This window comes from Pristiophorus japonicus, chromosome 10, assembly GCF_044704955.1.
Source record: "Pristiophorus japonicus isolate sPriJap1 chromosome 10, sPriJap1.hap1, whole genome shotgun sequence".
NCBI classification, from domain to species: Eukaryota; Metazoa; Chordata; class Chondrichthyes; family Pristiophoridae; genus Pristiophorus; species Pristiophorus japonicus.
Window position 1 is genome coordinate 223054809 of NC_091986.1, and position 20950 is coordinate 223075758.

At 46.0% G+C, this 20950-nt stretch overlaps 1 protein-coding gene across 1 annotated transcript in view; it reads left to right on the forward strand.

Annotated features, from left to right (window-relative positions):
* LOC139275325 (uro-adherence factor A) overlaps positions 1 to 20950 on the forward strand; it is a 292625-nt gene that overhangs the window by 105964 nt on the left and 165711 nt on the right. The window contains exon 2 of the mRNA XM_070892631.1: positions 16978 to 17103. The gene's annotated coding sequence lies outside the window, so the exon portion shown is untranslated. The remainder of the gene's footprint in view (positions 1 to 16977; positions 17104 to 20950) is intronic.

Sequence of the window (20950 nt, forward strand, 5' to 3'; positions counted from 1 at the left end):
AATTTAACTCCTAGCTCCCTCAATTCGTCTCGTAGGACCTCATCCTGTTTTTTACCTATATTGTTGGTACCTATATGCACCACGACAACTGGCTGTTCACCCTCCCTTTTCAGAATATCCTGCACCCACTCCAAGACATCCTTGACCCTTGCACCAGAGAGGCAACATACCATCCTGGAGTCTCGGCCGCAGAAATGCCTATCTATTCTCCTTACAATTGAATCCCCTATCACTATAGCTCTCCCGCTCTTTTTCCTGCCCTCCTGTGCAATAGAGCCAGCCACGGTGCCATGAACTTGGCTGCTGCTGCCATCCCCTGATGAGTCATCACCCTCAACAGTACCCAAAGTGGTGTATCTGTTTTGCAGGGGGATGACAGCAGATTACATGGATGAACTTCAACAATTGTACATCACTGTCTGGAGTAAAAATAAAATGGGGAAGGTAGCTCAATCGTGGCTAACAAGGGAAATTAGGGATAGTGTTAAATCCAAGGAAGAGGCATATAAATTGGCCAGAAAAAGCAGAAAACCTGAGGACTGGGAGAAATTTAGAATTCAGCAGAGGAGGACAAAGGGTCTAATTAGGAGGGGGAAAATAGATTATGAGAGGAAGCTTGCATGGAACACAAAAACTGACTGCAAAAGCTTCTATAGATATGTGAAGAGAAAAAGATTAGTGAAGACCAATGTGGGTCCTTTGCAGTGAGAATCAGGTGAATTTATAATGGAGAACACAGAAATGGCAGACCAATTGGACAAATACTTTGGATCCGTCTTCACTAAGGAAGACACAAATAATCTTCTGGAAATACTAGGGGTTCGAGGGTCTAGCGAAAAGGAGGAACTGAAGGAAATCCTTATTAGTCAGGAAATTGTGTTAGGGAAATTGATGGGATTGAAGGCCAATAAATCCCCAGGGCCTGATCAGTTACATCGCAGAGTACTTAAGGAAGTGGCCCTAGAAATAGTGGATGCATTGGTGATCATTTTCCAACATTCTATTGACTCTGGATTAGTTCCTATGGACTGGAGGGTAGCTAATGGTGGGAGGGAGAAAACAGAGAATTATAGACCGGTTCGCCTGACATCGGTGGTGGGGAAAATGTTGGAATCAATTATTAAAGATGAAATAGCAGCGCATTTGGAACGCAGTGACAGGATCGGTCCAAGTCAGTATGGATTTATGAAAGGAAATCATGCTTGACAAATCTTCTCGAATTTTTTGAGGATGTAATTAGTAGAGTGGACAAGGGAGAACCAGTGGATGTGATGTATTTGGACTTTCAAAAGGATTTTGACAAGGTCCCACACAAGAGATTGGGGTGCAAAATTAAAGCACATGGTATTGGAGGTAATGTATTGACGTGGATAGAGAACTGGTTGGAAGACAGGAAGCAGAAAGTCGGAATAAACGGGTCCTTTTCAGAATGGCAGGCAGTGACCAGTGGGGTGCCGCAGGGTTCAGTGCTGGGACCCCAGCTATTTACAATATACATCAATGATTTAGATGAAGGAATTGAATGTAATATCTCCAAGTTTGCAGATGACACTAAGCTGGGTGGTGGTGTGAGCTGTGAGGAGGATGCTAAGAGGCTGCAGGATGACTTGGACAGGTTAGATGAGTGGGCAAATGCATGGCAGATGCAGTATAATGTGGATAAATGTGAGGTTATCCACTTTGGAGGCAAAAACAGGAAGTCAGAATATTATCTGAATGGTGACAGATTAGGAAAAGGGGAGGTGCAACGAGACCTGGGTGTCATGGTACATCAGTCATTGAAGGTTGGCATGCAGGTACAGCAAGCGCTGAAAAGGCAAATGGCATGTTGGCCTTCATAGCTAGAGGATATGAGTATCGGAGCAGGGAGTTGTACAGAGCCTTGGTGAGGCGACACCTGGAATATTGTGTTCAGTTTTGGTCTCCTAATCTGAGGAAGAACGTTCTTGCTATCGAGGGAGTACAGCGAAGGTTCAACAGATTGATTCCCAGGATGGCAGGACTGACATGAGGAGAGACTGGATCAACTGGGCTTGTATCCACTGGAGTTTAGAAGAATGAGAGGGGATCTCATAGAAACATATAAAATTCTGATGAGATTGGACAGGTTAGAGGCAAGAAGAATGTTTCCGTTGCTGGGGAGTTCTAGAACCAGGTCACAGTCTAAGAATAAGGGGTAAGCCATTTAGGACCGAGATGAGGAGAAACTTCTTCACTCAGAGAGTGGTAAACCTGTGGAATTCCCTGCCGCAGAGAGTTGTTGAGGCCAGTCGTTAGATATATTCAAAAGGGAGTTAGATATGGGCCTTATGGCCAAAGGGATCAAGGGGTATGGAGAGAAAGCAGGAAAGGGGTACTGAGGTTGAATGATCGGCCATGATCTTATTGAATGGCGGTGCAGGCTCTAAGGGCCGAATAGCCTGCTCCTGCACCTAATTTCTATATTTCTATGTTTCTGTCACTGCTCAACAAGTTAAGACTGGACCAGCCAGGACCCGATATTATCAGTTGTGAAATGTTGTGTCCTTAGTGGTGATTAGTCTGCCTTACCCAAGCAAATGTGTAATGAGACCAAACCTTACAACCGTCGCAAAGACGAACAATCCATTCAGTCAGATTGTTTACTGTGGGATAATCATGTTGTTATGCCTAAGAAAGGCAGAGAGAAATTTGTACATGATCTATATAGCACTCATCCCAGTATTGTCATGGTGAAAGCTGTTGCCAGGTCTCGTGTATGGTGGCCTGGAATTGACTCTGATCTGGAATCATGTGTACATCAGTGCAACATTGCATGCAGCTTAATAAGCACCAGTGGAATCGCCGCTGAATCTATGCTCATAGCCATCTAAACCATGGTCCAGGATCCACATCGACTTTGCAGGTCCCGTCTTGGGAAAGATGTTTTTAATTGTGGTGGATGCATATTCCAAGTGGATAGCGTGTATAATCATGTCATCCAGTACATCCACAGCTACCATTGAGAGCCTTCGTGTCATGTTTGCCACTCATGGTCTGCCTGATTTCATTGTAAGCGACAATGTATCTTGCTTCACTAGTCTGGAGCTTCAAGAGTTCATGAAACTTAATTGTATTAAACATGTGAGGTCAGCACCGTTCAAACCCGCTTCTAATGGTCAAGCAGAGCGTGCTGTCCAAACCATGAAGCAGAGTATGAAACGTGTAACTCAAGGTTCACTGCAGACTCGCTTGTCGTGCATATTGCTTAGTTGCAGGACAAGACCCCACATGCTTACCGGGGTCTCCCCTGCTGAACTATTGATGAAGAGAGGTCTCAAGACCAAGCTCTCTCTTGTCGACCCTGACTTGAAGGATAATGTTGAATACAGACGTCAAAGTCAGCAGTGGTATCATGATCGCGCTGCTGTGTCACCCGACATTTCTGTCAACAATCCTGTCACACAGATGAACCGGAACAGTCTGAGGAAGACACAATCGGTGACCAACCAACCTACCTTCAGTCATCAAAGGACTCTGCTGTCATCAATGAATCTGGACTTTCAATCCCTGACATGGTCATTTTCACTCCCATCAGATCGGCTACCCAACTCCGAGTCATAACAGACTCAGAACGCTCGCCCAAGGCTGGAGTTGAACTGAGACGATCAACTCGGGAGCGGAAAACCCCGGACCATCTCAATCTGTAAAAAGACTGTTACTAATTTCATAAAGGGGGATATTTTCATGTATGTATGCTTGGGGTTACTAGCCACCAGGTGGCACAAGTGTCGGAGGTCATTGGACTGTGCGCATTTGTGTGCAGCCCAGGTATAAAAGGCAAGCCATCTTGTAATGTAATCACTTTGGGCCCAAATCAAGCAGAGCCAGCTTTTGTACTTGTGTTAGTTTACAGTATTCAGTCTATCGAGTTATCACATACACAACAGGGTCATAGTCTCAGAATAAGGGGTCGGCCATTTAAGACTGACATACAAAGCTAGATGGAAAGTACATTGTGAGGAAGATGCAAAGAGGCTGTAAAAAAAGATAGACAGGTTAAGTGAGTTGGCAAGAACATGGCATAAGGAATATAACGTGGAGAAACATAAAAACAGAAACATAGAAAATAGTAGCAGGAGTAGGCCCTTCGAGCCTGCACCATCATTCAATAAGATCAAGGCTGATCATTCGCCTCAGTACCCCTTTCCTGCTTTCTCTCCATACCCCTTGATGCCTTTAGCCGTAAGGGTCATATCTGACTCCCTCTTGAATATATCCAGCGAACTGGCATCAACAACTCTCTGCGGTAGGGAATTCCACAGGTTAACAACTCTCTGAGTGAAGAAGTTTCTCCTCATCTCAGTCCTAAATGGCTTACCCCTTATCCTTAGACTGTGACCCCTGGTTCTGGACTTCCCCAACATCAGGAACATTCTTCCTGCATCTAACCTGTCCAGTCCCGTCAGAATTTTATATGAGATCCCCTCTCATCCTTCTAAACTCAAGTGAATACCGGCCCAGTCGATCCAGTCTCTCCTCATATGTCAGTCCAGACATCCCGGGAATCAGTCTGGTGAACCTTCGCTGCACTCCCTCAATAGCAAGAATGTCCTTCCTCAGATTAGGAGACCAAAACTGAACACAATATTCCAGGTGAGGCCTCACCAAGGCCCTGTACAACTGCAGTAAGACCTCCCTGCTCCTATACTCAAAACCCCGAGCTATGAAGGCCAACATACCATTTGCCTTCCTCACCGCCTGCTGTACCTGCATGCCAAATTTCAATGACTGATGTACCATGACACCCAGGTCTTGTTGCACCTCCCTTTTTCTTAATCTGCCACCATTCAGATAATATTCTGCCTTTGTGTTTTTGCCCCCAAAGTCGAGAACCTCACATTTATCCACATTATCCTGCATCAGCCATGTATTTGCGCACTCACCTAACCTGTCCAAGTCACCCTGCAGCCTCTTAGCGTCCTCCTCACAGCTCACAACGCCACCCAGTTTAGTGTCATCTGCAACCTTGGAGATATTACACTCAATTCCTTCATCTAAATCATTGATGTATATTGCAAATAGCTGGGGTCCCAGCACTGAGCCCTGTGGCACCCCACTAGTCACTGCCTGCCATTCTGAAAAGGACCTGTTTATCCCGACTCTCTGCTTCCTGTCTGCCAACCAGTTCTCTATTCACGTCAATACATTACCCCCTTAACCATGTGCTTTAATTTTGCACAGCAATCTCTTCTGCGGGACCTTGTCAAAAGCCTTTTGAAAGTCCAAATATACCACATCCACTGGTTCTCCTTGTCCACTCGACAAGTTACATCCTCAAAAAATTCGAGAAGATTTGTTAAGCATGATTTCCCTTTCATAAATCCATGTTGACTTGGACCAACCCTGTCACTGCTTTCCAAATGTGCTGTTATTTCATTTTTAATAATTGATTCCAACATTTTCCCCACTACTGATGTCAGACTAACCGGTCTATAATTCACTGTTTTCTCTCTCCGTCCTTTTTTAAAAAGTGGTGTTACATTAGCTACCCTCCAGTCCATAGGAACTGATCCAGAGTCGATAGACTGTTAGAAAATGACCACCAATGCATCCACTATTTCTAGGGCCACTTTCTTAACATAGAAACATAGAAACATAGAAACATAGAAAATAGGTGCAGGAATAGGCCATTCGGCATTTCGAGCCTGCACCACCATTCAATATGATCATAGCTGATCATTCACCTCAGTACCCCTTTCCCGCTTTCTCTCCATACCCCTTGATCCCTTTAGCCGTAAGGGCCACATCTAACTCCCTCTTGAATATATCCAATGAATTGGCATCAACGACTTTCTGCGGCACATAATTCCACAGGTTAACAACTCCCTGAGTGAAGAAGTTTCTCCTCATCTCAGTCCTAAATGGTCTGCTCCTTATCTTAAGTCTATGTCCCCTGGTTCTGGACTTCCCCAACATAGGGAACATTCTTCTCGCTTCTAACCTGTCCCGTCCCGTCAGAATCTTATACGTTTCTATGAGATACCCTCTCATCCTTCTAAACTCCAGTGTATAAAGGCCCAGTTGATCCAGTCTCTCCTCATATGTCAGTCCAGCCATCCCTGGAATCAGTCTGGAGAACCTTCGCTGCACTCCTTCAATAGCAAGAACGTCCTTCCTCAGATTAGGTGACCAAAACTGAGCACAATATTCCAGGTGCGGCCTCACCAAGTCCCTGTACAATTCCAGTAAGACCTCCCTGCTCCTATACTCAAATCCCCTAGCTATGAAGGCCAACATGCCATTGGCCTTCTTCACCGCCTGCTGCACCTGCATGCCAACTTTCAATGACTGATGAACCATGACATCCAGGTCTCGTTGCACCTCCCCTTTTCCTAACCTGCCGCCATTCAGATAATATTCTGCCTTCGTGTTTTTGCCACCAAAGTGGATAACCTCACGTTTATCCACATTATACTGCATCTACCATGCATTTGTCCACTCTCCTAACATGTCCAAATCACCTTGCAGCCTCTTAGCATCCTCCTCACAGCTCACTCCGCCACCCAGCTTAGTGTCATCTGCAAACTTGGAGATATTACCCTCAATTCCTGCATCCAAATCATTAATGCATATTGTGAAGAGCTGGGCTCCCAGCACTGAGCTCTGTGGTACTCCACGAGTTACTGCCTCCCATTCTGAAAAGGACCCATTTATCCCAACTCTCTGCTTCCTGCCTGCCAACCAATTCTCTATCCATGCCAGTACATTACCCCCAATAGCATGTGCCTTGATCTTATACATCAATCTCTTATGTGGTACCTTGTCAAGGGCCTTTTGAAAGTCCAAATAAACCACATCCATTGGTTCTCCCTTGTCCACTCTGCTAGTTACAGCCTCAAAAAATTCCAGAAGATTGGTCAAGCATGATTTCCCTTTCATAAATCCATGCTGACTTGGACCGATCCTGTCACCGCTTTCCAAATGCGCTGCTATTTCATCCTTAATAATAGATTCCAACATTTTCCCCACCACTGATGTCACACTAACCGGTGTATAATTACCCATTTTCTCTCTCCCTCCTTTTTAAAGAGTGGCGTTACATTAGCTACCATCCTGTCCATAGGAACTGATCCAGAGTCGATAGACTGTTGGAAAATGATTACCAATGCATCCACTATTTCTAGGGCCACCTCCTTAAGTACTCTGAGATGCAGTCAATCAGGCCCTGGGGATTTATGGGCCTTCAACCCCATCAATTTCCTCAATACAATTTACCGCTTAATAAGGATATCCTTCAGTTCCTCCTTCTCACTAGACCCTCGGTCCCCTAGTACATTCGGAAGGTCATTTGTGTCTTCCTTCGTGAAGACAGAACCAAAGTATTTGTTCAGTTGGTCTGCCATTTCTTTGTTCCCCATTATTAATTCACCTGAGTCCGACTGCAAGGGACTTATGTTTGTTTTCACCAATCTTTTTCTCTTCACATATCTATAGAAGCTTTTGCAGTCCGTTTTTATGTTCCCGGCAAGCTTCCTCTCATACTCTATTTTCCCCCTCCTAATTAAAGCCTTTGTCCTCCTCTGCTGAATTCTAAATTTCTCCCAGTCCACAGGTTTGCTACTTTTTCTGGCCAATTTATGTGCCTCTTCCTTGGATCTAACACGATCCTGAATTTCCCTTGTTAGCCACGGTTGAGCCACCTTCCCTGTTTTATTTTTACTCCAGACAGGGATGTACAAGTGTTGAAGTTCATCCATGTGATCCATAAATGTTTGCCATTGTCTATCCACCGTGAAACCTTTAAGTATCATTTGCCAGTCTATTCTAGCCAATTCACGCCTCATGCCATTGAAGTTAGCTTGTCTTAAGTTTAGGACCCTAGTTTCTGAATTCACTGTGTCACTCTCAATCTTAATAAAGAATTCTACCATATTATGGTCACTCTTCCCCAAGGGGCCTCGCACAACAAGATTGCTAATTAGTCCCTTCTCATTACACATCACCCAGTCTAGGATGGTCAGCATTCTAGTCGGTTCCATAAGAACATAAGAACATAAGAATTAGGAACAGGAGTAGGCCATCTAGCCCCTCGAGCCTGCTCCGCCATTTAACAAGATCATGGCTGATCTGGCCGTGGACTCAGCTCCACTTACCCGCCCGCTCCTCGTAACCCTTAATTCCCTTATTGGTTAAAAATCTATCTATCTGTGACTTGAATACATTCAATGAGCTCGCCTCAACTGCTTCCTTGGGCAGAGAATTCCACAGATTCACAACCCTCTGGGAGAAGAAATTCCTTCTCAACTCGGTTTTAAATTGGCTCCCCCGTATTTTGAGGCTGTGCCCCCTAGTTCTAGTCTCCCCGACCAGTGGAAACAACCTCTCTGCCTCTATCTTGTCTATTCCTTTCATTATTTTAAATGTTTCTATAAGATCACCCCTCATCCTTCTGAACTCCAACGAGTAAAGACCCAGTCTACTCAATCTATCATCATAAGGTAACTCCCTCACCTCTGGAATCAGCCTCGTGAATCGTCTGTGTACCCCCTCAAAGCTAGTATATCCTTCCTTAAGTAAGGTGACCAAAACTGCACGCAGTACTCCAGGTGCGGCCTCACCAATACCCTATACAGTTGCAGAAGGATCTCACTGCTTTTGTACTCCATCCCTCTCGCAATGAAGGCCAACATTCCATTCACCTTCCTGATTACCTGCTGCACCTGCAAACTAACTTTTTGAGCCGCCTCGGGGAAATTCCCTCCGTGCCTTTCAGTTCCGCGCGGAGGGGTTTCCTGTACGGGCTGCTCCTGCACACTCTCAACTTTGCCATCCTCGCCTGCCGTCCGGACACGCCATGGCGTACCATCTTGCCGTCCGGAGGAGGCGGGGGTCCCCGATAGAGGGCACTCTACGCAGGGGTCCTCCCACTTTTCATCGGGGACTTGGCCTGGAGGGTGGTGCACGGAGCAGTGCCGTGCAATAAATTTTTAAGCCGGTTCACGGACTCCCAGGCCGCCTGCAATTTCTGCGGTCTGGAGGAGTCCGTGTTCCATGTTTTTATTGAGTGCACGAGGTTGCAGCCCCTGTTCCACTATTTGAAGGGGCTGCTCCTGAAATTCTGGCTGCACTTCAGTCCCACTCTCCTGATCTTTGGGCACCCTGTGCGGAGGGGAGCGGGTAGGTTGAGGGTCTCCTCGTAGGACTGCTCCTGGGCACGGCCAAGGGTGCCATCAGCCGGTCCAGGCAGCGGGCGGTCGAGTGGGTCGTTCAACCTGACTGCCTGCCTCTCTTCCGCTCTTACATCCGGTCCAGGGTGTCCTTGGAGATGGAGCACGCGTGTCCACCGGTACGCTCGCGGCCTTCCGTGAGAGGTGGGCACCGGAAGGACTGGAGTGCATCATCACGCCCGGCAACCAAATTTTTATTTGATTTTACGTTTTAAAGTTCAATTTGTTTCAATTGCCGGTGCTTTTAGTGTACCCCTCTCCTTTTATTGGGGGCACTGGAAAAAGGAAAAAATTTGATTTTAGTGCCCAAAAAAAAAACAAAAAAAAAGGGGGAAAAAAAAAGGGCCTTGTAAATGTCTGGTGTGTCATCCAGGTCGGGTGGCACGGATAAATGTTTTATGTTTTGCAGGTAGACTCTAAAAGAGTTTCATGCACAAGGACTCCCAGGTCCCTCTGCACCGCAGCATGTTGTAATTTCTCCCCATTCAAATACTGTTTTTTTTTCCAAGGTGGATGACCTCACACTTTCCGACATTGTATTCCATCTGCCAAACCTTAGCCCATTCGCTTAACCTATCTAAATCTCTTTGCAGCCTTTCTGTTTCCTCTACCCAACCCGCTTTCCCACTAATCTTTGTGTCATCTGCCAATTTTGTTACACTACACTCTGTCCCCTCTTCCAAGTCATCTATGTATATTGTAAACAGTTGTGGTCCCAGCACCGATCCCTGTGGCACACCACTAATCACCGATTTCAAACCCGAAAAGGACCCATTTATTGCGATTCTCTGCTTTCTGTTCGCCAGCCAATTCTCTATCCATGCTAACACATTTCCTCTGACTCCGCGTGCCTTTATCTTCTGCAGTAACCTTTTGTGTGGCACCTTATCGAATGCCTTTTGAAAATCTAAATACACCACATCCATCGGTACACCTCTATCCACCATGCTCGTTATATCCTCAAAGAATTCCAGTAAATTAGTTAAACATGATTTCCCCTTCATGAATCCATGCTGTGTCTGCTTGATTGCACTATTCCTATTTAGATGTCCCGCTATTTCTTCCTTAATGATAGTTTCAAGCATTATCCCCACTACAGATGTTAAACTAACCGGCCTATAGTTACCTGCCTTTTGTCTGCCCCCTTTTTTAAACAGAGGCGTTACATTAGCTGCTTTCCAATCCGCTGGTACCTCCCCAGAGTCCAGAGAATTTTGGTAGATTATAACGAATGCATCTGCGATAACTTCGCCATCTTTTTTAATACCCTGGGATGCATTTCATCAGGACCAGAGGACTTGTCTACCTTGAGTCCCATTAGCCTGTCCAGCACTGCCCCCCTAGTGATAGTGATTGTCTCAAGGTCCTCCCTTCCCACATTCCTGTGACCAGCAATTTTTGGCATGGTTTTTGTGTCTTCCACTGTGAAGACCGAAACAAAATAATTGTTTAAGGTCTCAGCCATTTCCACATTTCCCATTATTAAATCCCCCTTTTCATCTTCTAAGGGACCAACATTTACTTTAGTCACTCTTTTCCGTTTTATATATCTGTAAAAGCTTTTACTATCCATTTTTCTGTTTTGCGCAAGTTTACCTTCGTAATCTATCTTTCCTTTCTTTATTGCTTTCTTAGTCATTCTTTGCTGTCGTTTAAAATTTTTCCACTCTTCTATTTTCCCACTAACCTTGGCCACCTTATACGCATTGGTTTTTAATTTGATACTCTCCTTTATTTCCTTGGTTATCCACGGCTGGTTATCCCTTCTCTCACCGTCCTTCTTTTTCACTGGAATATATTTTTGTTGAGCAATATGAAAGAGCTCCTTAAAAGTCCTCCACTGTTCCTCAATTGTGCCACCGTTTAGTCTGTGTTTCCAGTCTACTTGAGCCAACTCTGCCCTCATCCCACTGTAGTCCCCTTTGTTTAAGCATAGTACGCTCGTTTGAGACACTACTTCCTCATCCTCAATCTGTATTACAAATTAAACCATATTGTGATCACTCATTCCGAGAGGATCTTTTACTAGGAGATCGTTTATTATTCCTGTCTCATTACACAGATCTAAGATAGCTTGCTCCCTTGTAGGTTCTGTAACATACTGTTCTAAGAAACAATCCCGTATGCATTCTATGAATTCCTCCTCCAGGCTACCCCGTGCGATTTGATTTGACCAATCGATATGTCGGTTAAAATCCCCCATGATTACTGCCGTTCCTTTTTCACATGCCTCCATTATTCCCTTGATTATTGCCCTCCCCACTGTGAAATTATTATTTGGGGGCCTATAAACTACACCCACCAGTGACTTTTTCCCATTACTATCTCTAATCTTAACCCACAATGATTCAACATTTTGTTCATTAGAGCCAATATCGTCTCTACAACTGCCCTGATATCATCCTTTATTAACAGAGCTACCCCACCTCATTTCCCTTCTTGTCTATCTTTCCGAATCGTCAGATACCCCTGTATGTTTAATTCCCAGTCTTGGCCACCCTGCAACCACGTTTCTGTAATGGCCACCAAATCATACCCATTTGTAATGATTTGTGCCGTCAACTCATTTACTTTATTTCGAATGCTGCGTGCGTTTAGGTAGTGTTTTAATACTAGTTTTTAAACCATGATTTTTAGTTTTGACCCCTCCTGCAGCCCCTTTATATTCAGTGGCCCTTTTTGTTTTTTGCCTTGGGTTTCTCTGCCCTCCACTTTTACTCATCTGCTTTCTCTCTTTTGCTTTTGTCTCCTTTTTGTTTCCCTCTGTCTCCCTGCATTGGTTCCCATCCCCCTGCCATATTAGTTTAACTCCTCCCCAACAGCACTAGCAAACACTCCCCCTAGGACATTGGTTCTGGTCCTGCCCAGGTTCAGACCGTCTGGTTTGTACTGGTCCCACCTCCCCCAGAACCGGTTCCAATGCCCCAGGAATTTGAATCCCTCCCTGCTGCACCACTGCTCAAGCCATGTATTCATCTGAGCTATCCTGCGATTCCTACTCTGACTATCACGTGGCATTGGTAGCAATCCTGAGATTACTACTTTTGAGGTCTTACATTTTAATTTAGCTCCTAGCTCCTTAAATTCGTCTTGTCGGACCTCATCCCTTTTATTACCTATATCGTTGGTAACAATGTGCACCACGACAACTAGCTGTTCACCCTCCCTTTTCAGAATGTCCTGCACCTGCTCCGAGAATCCTTGACCCTTGCACCTGCGAGGCAACATACCATCCTGGAGTCTCGATTGCGGCCGCAGAAACGGCTATCTATTCCCCTTACAATCGAATCCTCTATCACTATCGCTCTCCCACTCTTTTTCCTGCCCTCCTGTGCAGCAGAGCCAGACACGGTGCCATGAACTTGGCTGCTGCTGTCTTCCCCTGATGAGTCATCCCCCTCAACAGTACCCAAAGCAGTGTATCTGTTTTGCAGGGGGATGACCGCAGGGGACCCCTGCACTACCTTCCTCACACTGCTCTTCCTGCTGGTAACCTATTTACTATCTGGCTGAGTACCCTTTAGCTGCGGTGTGACCAACTCGCTAAACGTGCTATTCACGTCATTCTCAGCATCGTGGATGCTCCAGAGTGAATCCACCCGCAGCTCCAGTGCCGTATTGCGGTCCGTCAGGAGCTGGAGATGGATACACTTCCCGCACACGTAGTCGTCAGGAACACCAGAAGCGTCCCTGACTTCCCACATGGTACAGGAGGAGCATAACACGTGTCCAAGCTCTCCTGCCATGACTTAACCCTTAGATACACTTAAGTTGGCAACAACAATGCTAAATGTTACTTACTGATATAGAAAGAAAAAGAAAAGCTGCTCACCAACCACCAGCCAATCACTTACCCCCTTGGCTGTGACGTCACATTTCGATTTCTTTCTACTTCTTTTTTGCCTTTTCCCTGTAGCTGCACAAGCACACCTCTCCACGCATCTCCCGAGCCTCTCGCCGACACACCACGACTCCCAACGACTCTCGGACGCTGGGCCTTTTTATAGACCTCTCCACGCACCTCCCGAGCCTCTCGCCGACACACCACGACTCCCGACGACTCTCGGACGCTGGGCCTTTTTATAGACCTCTCCACGCACCTCCCGAGCCTCTCGCCGACACACCACGACTCCCGACGACTCTCGGACGCTGGGCCTTTTTATAGACCTCTCCACGCACCTCCCGAGCCTCTCGCCGACACACCACGACTCCCGACGACTCTCGGACGCTGGGCCTTTTTATAGACCTCTCCACGCACCTCCTGAGCCTCTCTCCTGTACTCTGGGATGCAGACTATCAGGCTGCGGGGAAAATTGAAGTTATCCACTTCCTTCTGTTGCCTAGGCCCGAAGCTCTGGAATTCCCTGCCTAAACCTCTCAGCCTCTCTACCTCTCTTTCCTCCTTCAAGACGCTCCTTAAAACCTACCTCTTTGACCAAGCTTTTGGTCACCTACTCTATTTTCTCGACTGTGTCAGATTTTTACCTCATAATACTCCTATGAAGTTCCTTGGGGTGTTTCACTACATTATATACAAATATGTTGTTGTCGTTGGTAGGAAACATAGAAAAGCAGAATATTTTTTAAATGGTGTGAGATTGGGAAATGTTGGTATTTAAATGGACCTGGGTGTCCTTTTACACAAATCACAGAAAGTTAACATGTAGGTACGGCAAGGAATTAGGAGAGCAAATGTATGATATCCTTTTTTACAAAGGGATTGCAGTATAAGAGTAAATAAGTCTTACTGCAATTATATAGGGCTTTGGCAAGACCTGGAATACTGTATAGTTTTGGTATACTTAGAAACATAGAAACATAGAAAATAGGTGCAGGAGTAGGCCATTCAGACCTTTGAGCCTGCACCGCCATTCAATAAGATCATGGCTGATCATTCCCTCAGTGCCCCTTTCCTGCATTCTCTCCATACTCATTGATCCCCTTAGCCGTAAGGGCCATATCGAACTTCCTCTTGAAAATATCCAATGAACTAGCATCAACAACTCTCTGCGGCAGGGAATTCCATAGGTTAACAACTCTCTGAGTGAAGAAGTTTCTCTTCATCTCAATCATAAATGGCCTACCCCTTATCCTCAGGCTATGTCCCCTGGTTCTGGACATCCCCAACATCGGGAACATTCTTCCCGCATCTAACCTGTCCATTCCTGTCAGAATCTTATACGTTTCTATGAGATCCCCTCTCATCCTTCTAAACTCCAGTGAATAGAGGCCCAGTTGATCCAGTCTCTCCTCATATGACAGTCCAGCCATTTCTGGAATCAGTCTGGTGAACTTTCGCTGCACTCCCTCAATAGCAAGAACGTCCTTCCTCAGATTAGGAGACCAAAACTGAACACAATATTCCAGGTAAGGCCTCACTAAGGCCCAGTACAACTGCAGTAAGACCTCCCTGCTCCTATACTCAAATCCCCTCGCTATGAAGGCCAACATACCATTTGGCTTCTTTACCGCCTGCTGTACCTGCATGCCCACTTTCAGTGACTGATGAACCATGACACCCAGGTCTCGTTGCACCTCCCCTTTTCCTAATCTGCCGCCATACAGATAATATTTTGTCTTCCTGTTTTTGCCCCCAAAATAGATAACCTCACATTTATCCACATTATACTGCATCTGCCATGCATTTGCCCACTCACCTAACCTATCCAAGTCACCCTGCAGCCTCTTAGCGTCCTCCTCACAGCTCACACCACCACCCAGTTTAGTGTCATCTGCAAACTTGGAGAGATTACACTCAATTCCTTCATCTAAATCGTTAATGTATATTGTAAAGAGCTGGGGTCCCAGTACTGAGCCCTTCGGCACCCCACAAGTCACTGCCTGCCATTCTGAAAAGGACCCGTTTATCCCGACTCTCTGCTTCCTGTCTGCCAACCAGTTCTCTATCCACATCAGTACATTAACCCCAATACCATGCGCTTTAATTTTGCACACCAATCCCTTGTGCGGGACCTTGTCAAAAACCTTTTGAAAGTCCAAATACATCACATCCACTGGTTCTCCCTTGTCCACTCTGCTAGTTACATCCTCAAAAAATTCCAGAAGATTCATCAAGCATGATTTCCCTTTCATAAATCCTAGCTGACTTGGTCCGATCCTGTAACTGCTTTCCAAATGCGCTGCTATTTCATCCTTAATGATTGATTCCAACATTTTCCCCACTACTGATGTCAGGCTAACCGGTCTATAATTACCCGTTTTCTCTCTCCCTCCTTTTTAAAAAAGTGGTGTTACATTAGCTACCCTCCAGTCCATAGGAACTGATCCAGAGTCGATAGACTGTTGGAAAATGATCACCAATGCATCCACTATTTCTAGGACCACTTCCTTAAGTACTCTGGGATGCAGACGATCAGGCCCTGGGGATTTATCGGCCTTCAATCCCATCAATTTCCCGAACACAATTTCCTGTCTAATAAGGATATCCTTCAGTTCCTCCTTCTCACTAGACCCACTGTCCCCTGCATTCGGAAGGTTATTTGTGTCTTCCTTCGTGAAGACAGAACCGAAGTATTGGTTCAATTGGTATGCCAGTTCTTTGTTCCCCATTATAAATTCACCTGAATCCGACAGCAAGGGACCTATGTTTATCTTCACTAATCTTTTTCTTTTCACATATTTATAGAAGCTTTTGCAGTCAGTTTTTATGTTCCCTGCTAGCTTCCGCTCGTACTCTATTTTCCCCGTCTTAATTAAACCCTTAATCCTCCTCTGTTGAATTCTAAATTTCTCCCAGTCCTCAGGTTTGTTGCTTTTTTTTAGCTAATTTACAGCCTCTTCCTTGGCTTTAACACTATCTTTAATTTCCCTTGTTAGCCATGGTTGAGCCACCTTCCCCGTTTTATTTTTACTCCAGACAGGGATGTACAATTGCTGAAGTTCATTCATGTGATCTTTAAATGTTTACCATTGCCTATCCACCATCAACCCTTTAAGTATCCTTCGCCAGTCTATTCTAGCCAATTCACGCCTCATACCGTCGAAGTTACCTTTCCTTAAGTTCAGGACCCTAGTTTCCGAATTAACTGTGTCACTCTCCATCTTAATAAGGAATTCTACCATATTATGGTCACTCTTCCCCAAGGGGCCTCGCACAACAAGATTGCTAATTAGTCCCTTCTCATTACACATCCCCAGTCTAGGATGGCCAGCTCTCTGGTTGGTTCTTCGACATATTGGTCTAGAAAACCATCCCTATTACACTCCAGGAAATCCTCCTCCACCGCATTGCTACCAGTTTGGTTAGCCCAATCAGTATGTAGATTAAAGTCGCCCATAATTACTGCTATACCTTTATTGCACACCTCCCTTATTTCTTGTTTAATGCTGTCCCCAACCTCATTACTACTAAGGAACATAAGAACATAAAAAACTAGGAGCAGGAGTCGGCCATTTGGCCCCTCGAGCCTGCTCCGCCACTCAGTGAGATCATGGCTGATCTTCTACCTCAACTCCACTTGCCTGCACTATCCCCATATCCCTCGATTCCCTTAATATCCAAAAATCTATCAATCGCTATCTTGAAATACTCAACGACTGAGCCTCCACAGACTTCTGGGGCAGAGAATTCCAAAGATTCACCACCCTCTGAGTGAAGAAATTTCTCCTCATCTCTGTCCTAAATAGCCGATCCCTTATCCTGAGACTGTGACCCCTGGTTCTCGACTCCCCAGCCCGGGGGAAACATCCTCCCTGCGTCTGCCCTGTCAAGCCCTGTAAGAATTTTGTATGTTTCAATGAGATCACCTCTCATTCTTCTAAACTCTAGAGAATGTGGGAGCAGCAGCGGGAGCTGAGGCAAGGCAGAGCGCTTAAAAGCAAGGCTCAACTGGCAACATTCGAAATGGACATCAGAGTTTAAAAGTGATGTCAGCACAAGGAAAGTAGCTGATTGGTGAGTAGTGGGTGAATGTGTTTTTATTCTCTTAACTTTGTTCTTAGTCTTTTAAATAAAGGTTAGTTCTTACTCTTTTAAATAAAGAAGCTGTAATTAAATTATTAAGTGATATTTCTAATCTAAAAACCCGAATTAATTAAATCAGCTGATTGCTCAGTAGCTGCTGGGTGTGTTTTGCGAAGGTTTAGAGAGTATTTTTGCTTGATAGTCTAACTAGAGTGATGGCAGGGCAGCTCAGTCCCGTGGATTGCACATCCTGCGGCATTTGGGAAGCCCTAGACGCTTTGCGCAACCGGGACGACCATGTGTGCAGGAGGTGTCTCCAGCTGCACCAACTCGAGCTCCGCATTTCGGAGCTCAAACAGCGGCGGGAGTCACTGCGGTGCATCCACAAGGCTGAGAGCTATGTGGATAGCATGTTTCTAGAGGTGGTTACCCCACAGCTTAAGAGTGTGCAGGCAGAGAGGGAGTAGGTGACCACCGGACAGAAAAGGAGGACTAGGCAGGTAGGGCAGGAGTCATCTGAGTCCATCTCTCTCTCCAACCAGTATTCTGTTCTGGGTACTGGTGAGGGTAATGGTAGCTCTGGGAAGTGCAGCTAGAGCCAAGTCCACGGCACCACGGGTGGCTCAGCTACACGGGGGTAGGAAGAAGAATGGAAGAGCTACAGTGGTAGGGGATTCAATAGTCAGTGGAGCAGACAGGCATTTCTGTGGCCACAGACCTGACTCCAGGATGGTATGTTGCCTCCCTGGTGCCAGGGTCAAGGATGTCACCGAGCGGCTGCAGAGCATTCTAGGGGGAGAGGGTGAACAGCCAGAGGTCGTGGTCCATATCGGTACCAATGACAGAGGTAGAAAGAGGGATGATGTCCTGCAGGCAGAGTTTAGGGAGCTAGGAAAGAGATTAAAAAGAGGACCTCAAAGGTAGTAATCTCCTATTACTCCCGGTGCCACGAGCTAGTGAGTACAGAAACAGGAGGATAGAGCAGATGAATGCGTGGCTGGAGTGATGGTGCAGGTGGGAGGGCTTTAGATTCCTGAGGCATTGGGACCCCTTCTGGAGGAGGTGGGACTTGTACAAGCCGGATGGGTTGCTCCTCAACAGAGCCGGAACCAATATCCTTGCGGTGAGGTTTGCTAGTGCTGTTGGGGAAGGTTTAAACTAGCAGGGGGTTGGGAACCTGAAAATAGATTCAGTAGAGAGGGGAGTAAAGCTGGAATTAGAAAGCAAAAATGTAGAAAGTAAAATTTGAAGGACAGAGGAAACAAGGGCTAGAAAGTAGTCAACAAGGAGGTCTGGCTGTAATAAATGATATATACTTCAATGCAAGGAGTATAGCGAATAAGGCAGATGAGCTGAGAGCACAGGTCGACAATTGGGAGTATAATATTATAGCCATTACAGAGATATGGCTAAAAGAGGAGCAGGTATGGCAGCTCAACATTCCTGGTTACAGGATCTTCAGATGGGATAGAGAGGGGCGTAAAAAGGGAGGGAGGGGGTCGCAGTATTGATTAAAGAAACTAGTACAGCGGTGAGGAGGGATGATATGTTGGAGAGATCATCAAACGAGGCCATATGGGTCGAACTGAAAAACAAAAAAGAGCCAATCACACTGCCGGGCATGTATTATAGATCCCCAAACAGTGAGAGGGAGATAGAAGAGCAAATATGTAGGCAAATTTCTAAGAAGTGCAAAAACTCATCATCATCATAGGCAGTCCCTCGGAATCGATGAGGACTTGCTTCCACTCCCAAAGTGAGTTCTTTGATGGCTGAACAATCCGATAAGGGAGCCACAGACCCTGTTACAGGTGGGACAGACATTCGTCGGGGGAAGGGGTCGGTGGGGCTGGTTTGCCGCGCGCTCCTTCCGCTGCCTGCGCCTGGCCTCTTCATGCTCCTTGTGTCGAGACTCAAAGAGCTCAACGCCCTCCCGGATGGACTTTCTCCACCTCGGGCGGTCTGCAGCCAGGGTCTCCCAAGTGTCAGTGGTGATGTCGCACTTTACTAGAAAGGCTTTGAGGGTGTCCTTATAACGTTTCTGCTGTCCTCCTTTGGCTCGTTTACCATGAAGGAGCCCCGCATAAAGGGTTTGCTTAGGGAGTCTCGTATTTGGCATACGTACTATGTGGCCTGCCCAGCGAAGATGATCGAGTGTGGTCAGTGCTTCAATACTGGGGATGTTAGCCTGGTCGAGGACACTGATGTTGGTGCGCCTGTCCTCCCAAGAGATTTGCAGGATCTTGCAGAGACATCGTTGGTGATATATCTCCAGCGACTTTAGGTGCTTTCTGTACATCGTCCATGCCTCAGACCAACACAGGAGGGCGGGTATTACTACAGCCCTGTAGACCATGAGTTTGATGGTAGATTTGAGGACCTGGTCTTCAAACACTTTTTTCCGCAGGCGGCCGAAGGCTCCGCTGACGCACTGGAAGCGATGCTGAATCTCTGCATCAATGTCTGCCTTTGTTGATAAGAGGCTCCCGAGTTATGGGAAATGGTCCACGTTGTCCAGGGCCATAAATAGCAGGGGATTTCAACTATCCTAATATTAACTGGGACAAAATTAGTGTGAAGGGTATAGAGGGTGCGAAATCCTAAAATGCATTCAGGAGAACTTTTTTAGTCAGTATGTAGCAAGCCCAACACGGGAGGGGGCGGTTCTGGATTTAGTTTTGGGGAATGAAGCTGGGCAGGTGAAAGGGGTATCAGTGGGAGAACACTTGGGTGCCAGTGACCATTATTCAGTCAGATTCAAGGTAGTTATGGAAAAGGACAAGGACAGAAACAAAGAAACAAGGTGCAGGAGCAGGCCATTTGGCTGATCATGCAACTTCAGTATCCCATTCCTGCCTTCTCTCCATACCTACTAGAAACATAGAAACATAGAAAATAGGTACAGGAGTAGGACATTCGGCCCTTTGAGCCTGCACCGCCATTCAATGAGTTCATGGCTGAACATGCAACTTCAGTACCCCATTCCTGCTTTCTCCATACCCCTTGATCCCCTTAGTAGTAAGGACTACATCTAACTCCTTTTTGAATATATTTAGTGAATTGGCCTCAACAACTTTCTGTGGTAGAGAATTCCACAGGTTCACCACTCTCTCAATGCAGAAGTTTCTCCTCATCTCGGTCCTAAATGGCTGACCCTTATCCTTAGACTGTGACCCCTGGTTCTGGACTTCCCCAACATTGGGAACATTCTTCCTGCATCTAACCTGTCTAAACCCGTCAGAATTTAAAATGTTTCTATGAGATCCCCTCTCATTCTTCTGAACTCCAATGAATACAAGCCCAGTTGATCCAGTCTTTCTTGATATGTCAGTCCCGCCATCCCGGGAATCAGTCTGGTGAACCTTCGCTGCACTCCCTCAATAGCAAGAATGCCCTTCCTCAAGTTAGGAGACCAAAACTGTACACAATACTCCAGGTGTGGCCTCACCAAGGCCCTGTACAACTGTAGTAACACCTTCCTGTCCCTGTACTCAAATCCCTGCGCTATGAAGGCCAACATGCCATTTGCTTTCTTAACCGCCTGCTGTACCTGGATGCCAACCTTCAATGACTGATGTACCATGACACCCAGGTCTCGTTGCACCTCACCTTTTCCTAATCTGTCATAATTAGGATAATAGTCTGTCTCTCTGTTTTTACCACCAAAGTGGATAACCTCACATTTATCAACATTATACTTCATTTGCCATGCATTTGCCCACTCACCTAACCTATCCAAGTCACTCTGCAGCTTCATAGCATCCTCCTCGCAGCTCACACTGTCACCCAACTTAGTGTCATCCGCAAATTTGGAGATACTACATTTAATCCCCTCGTC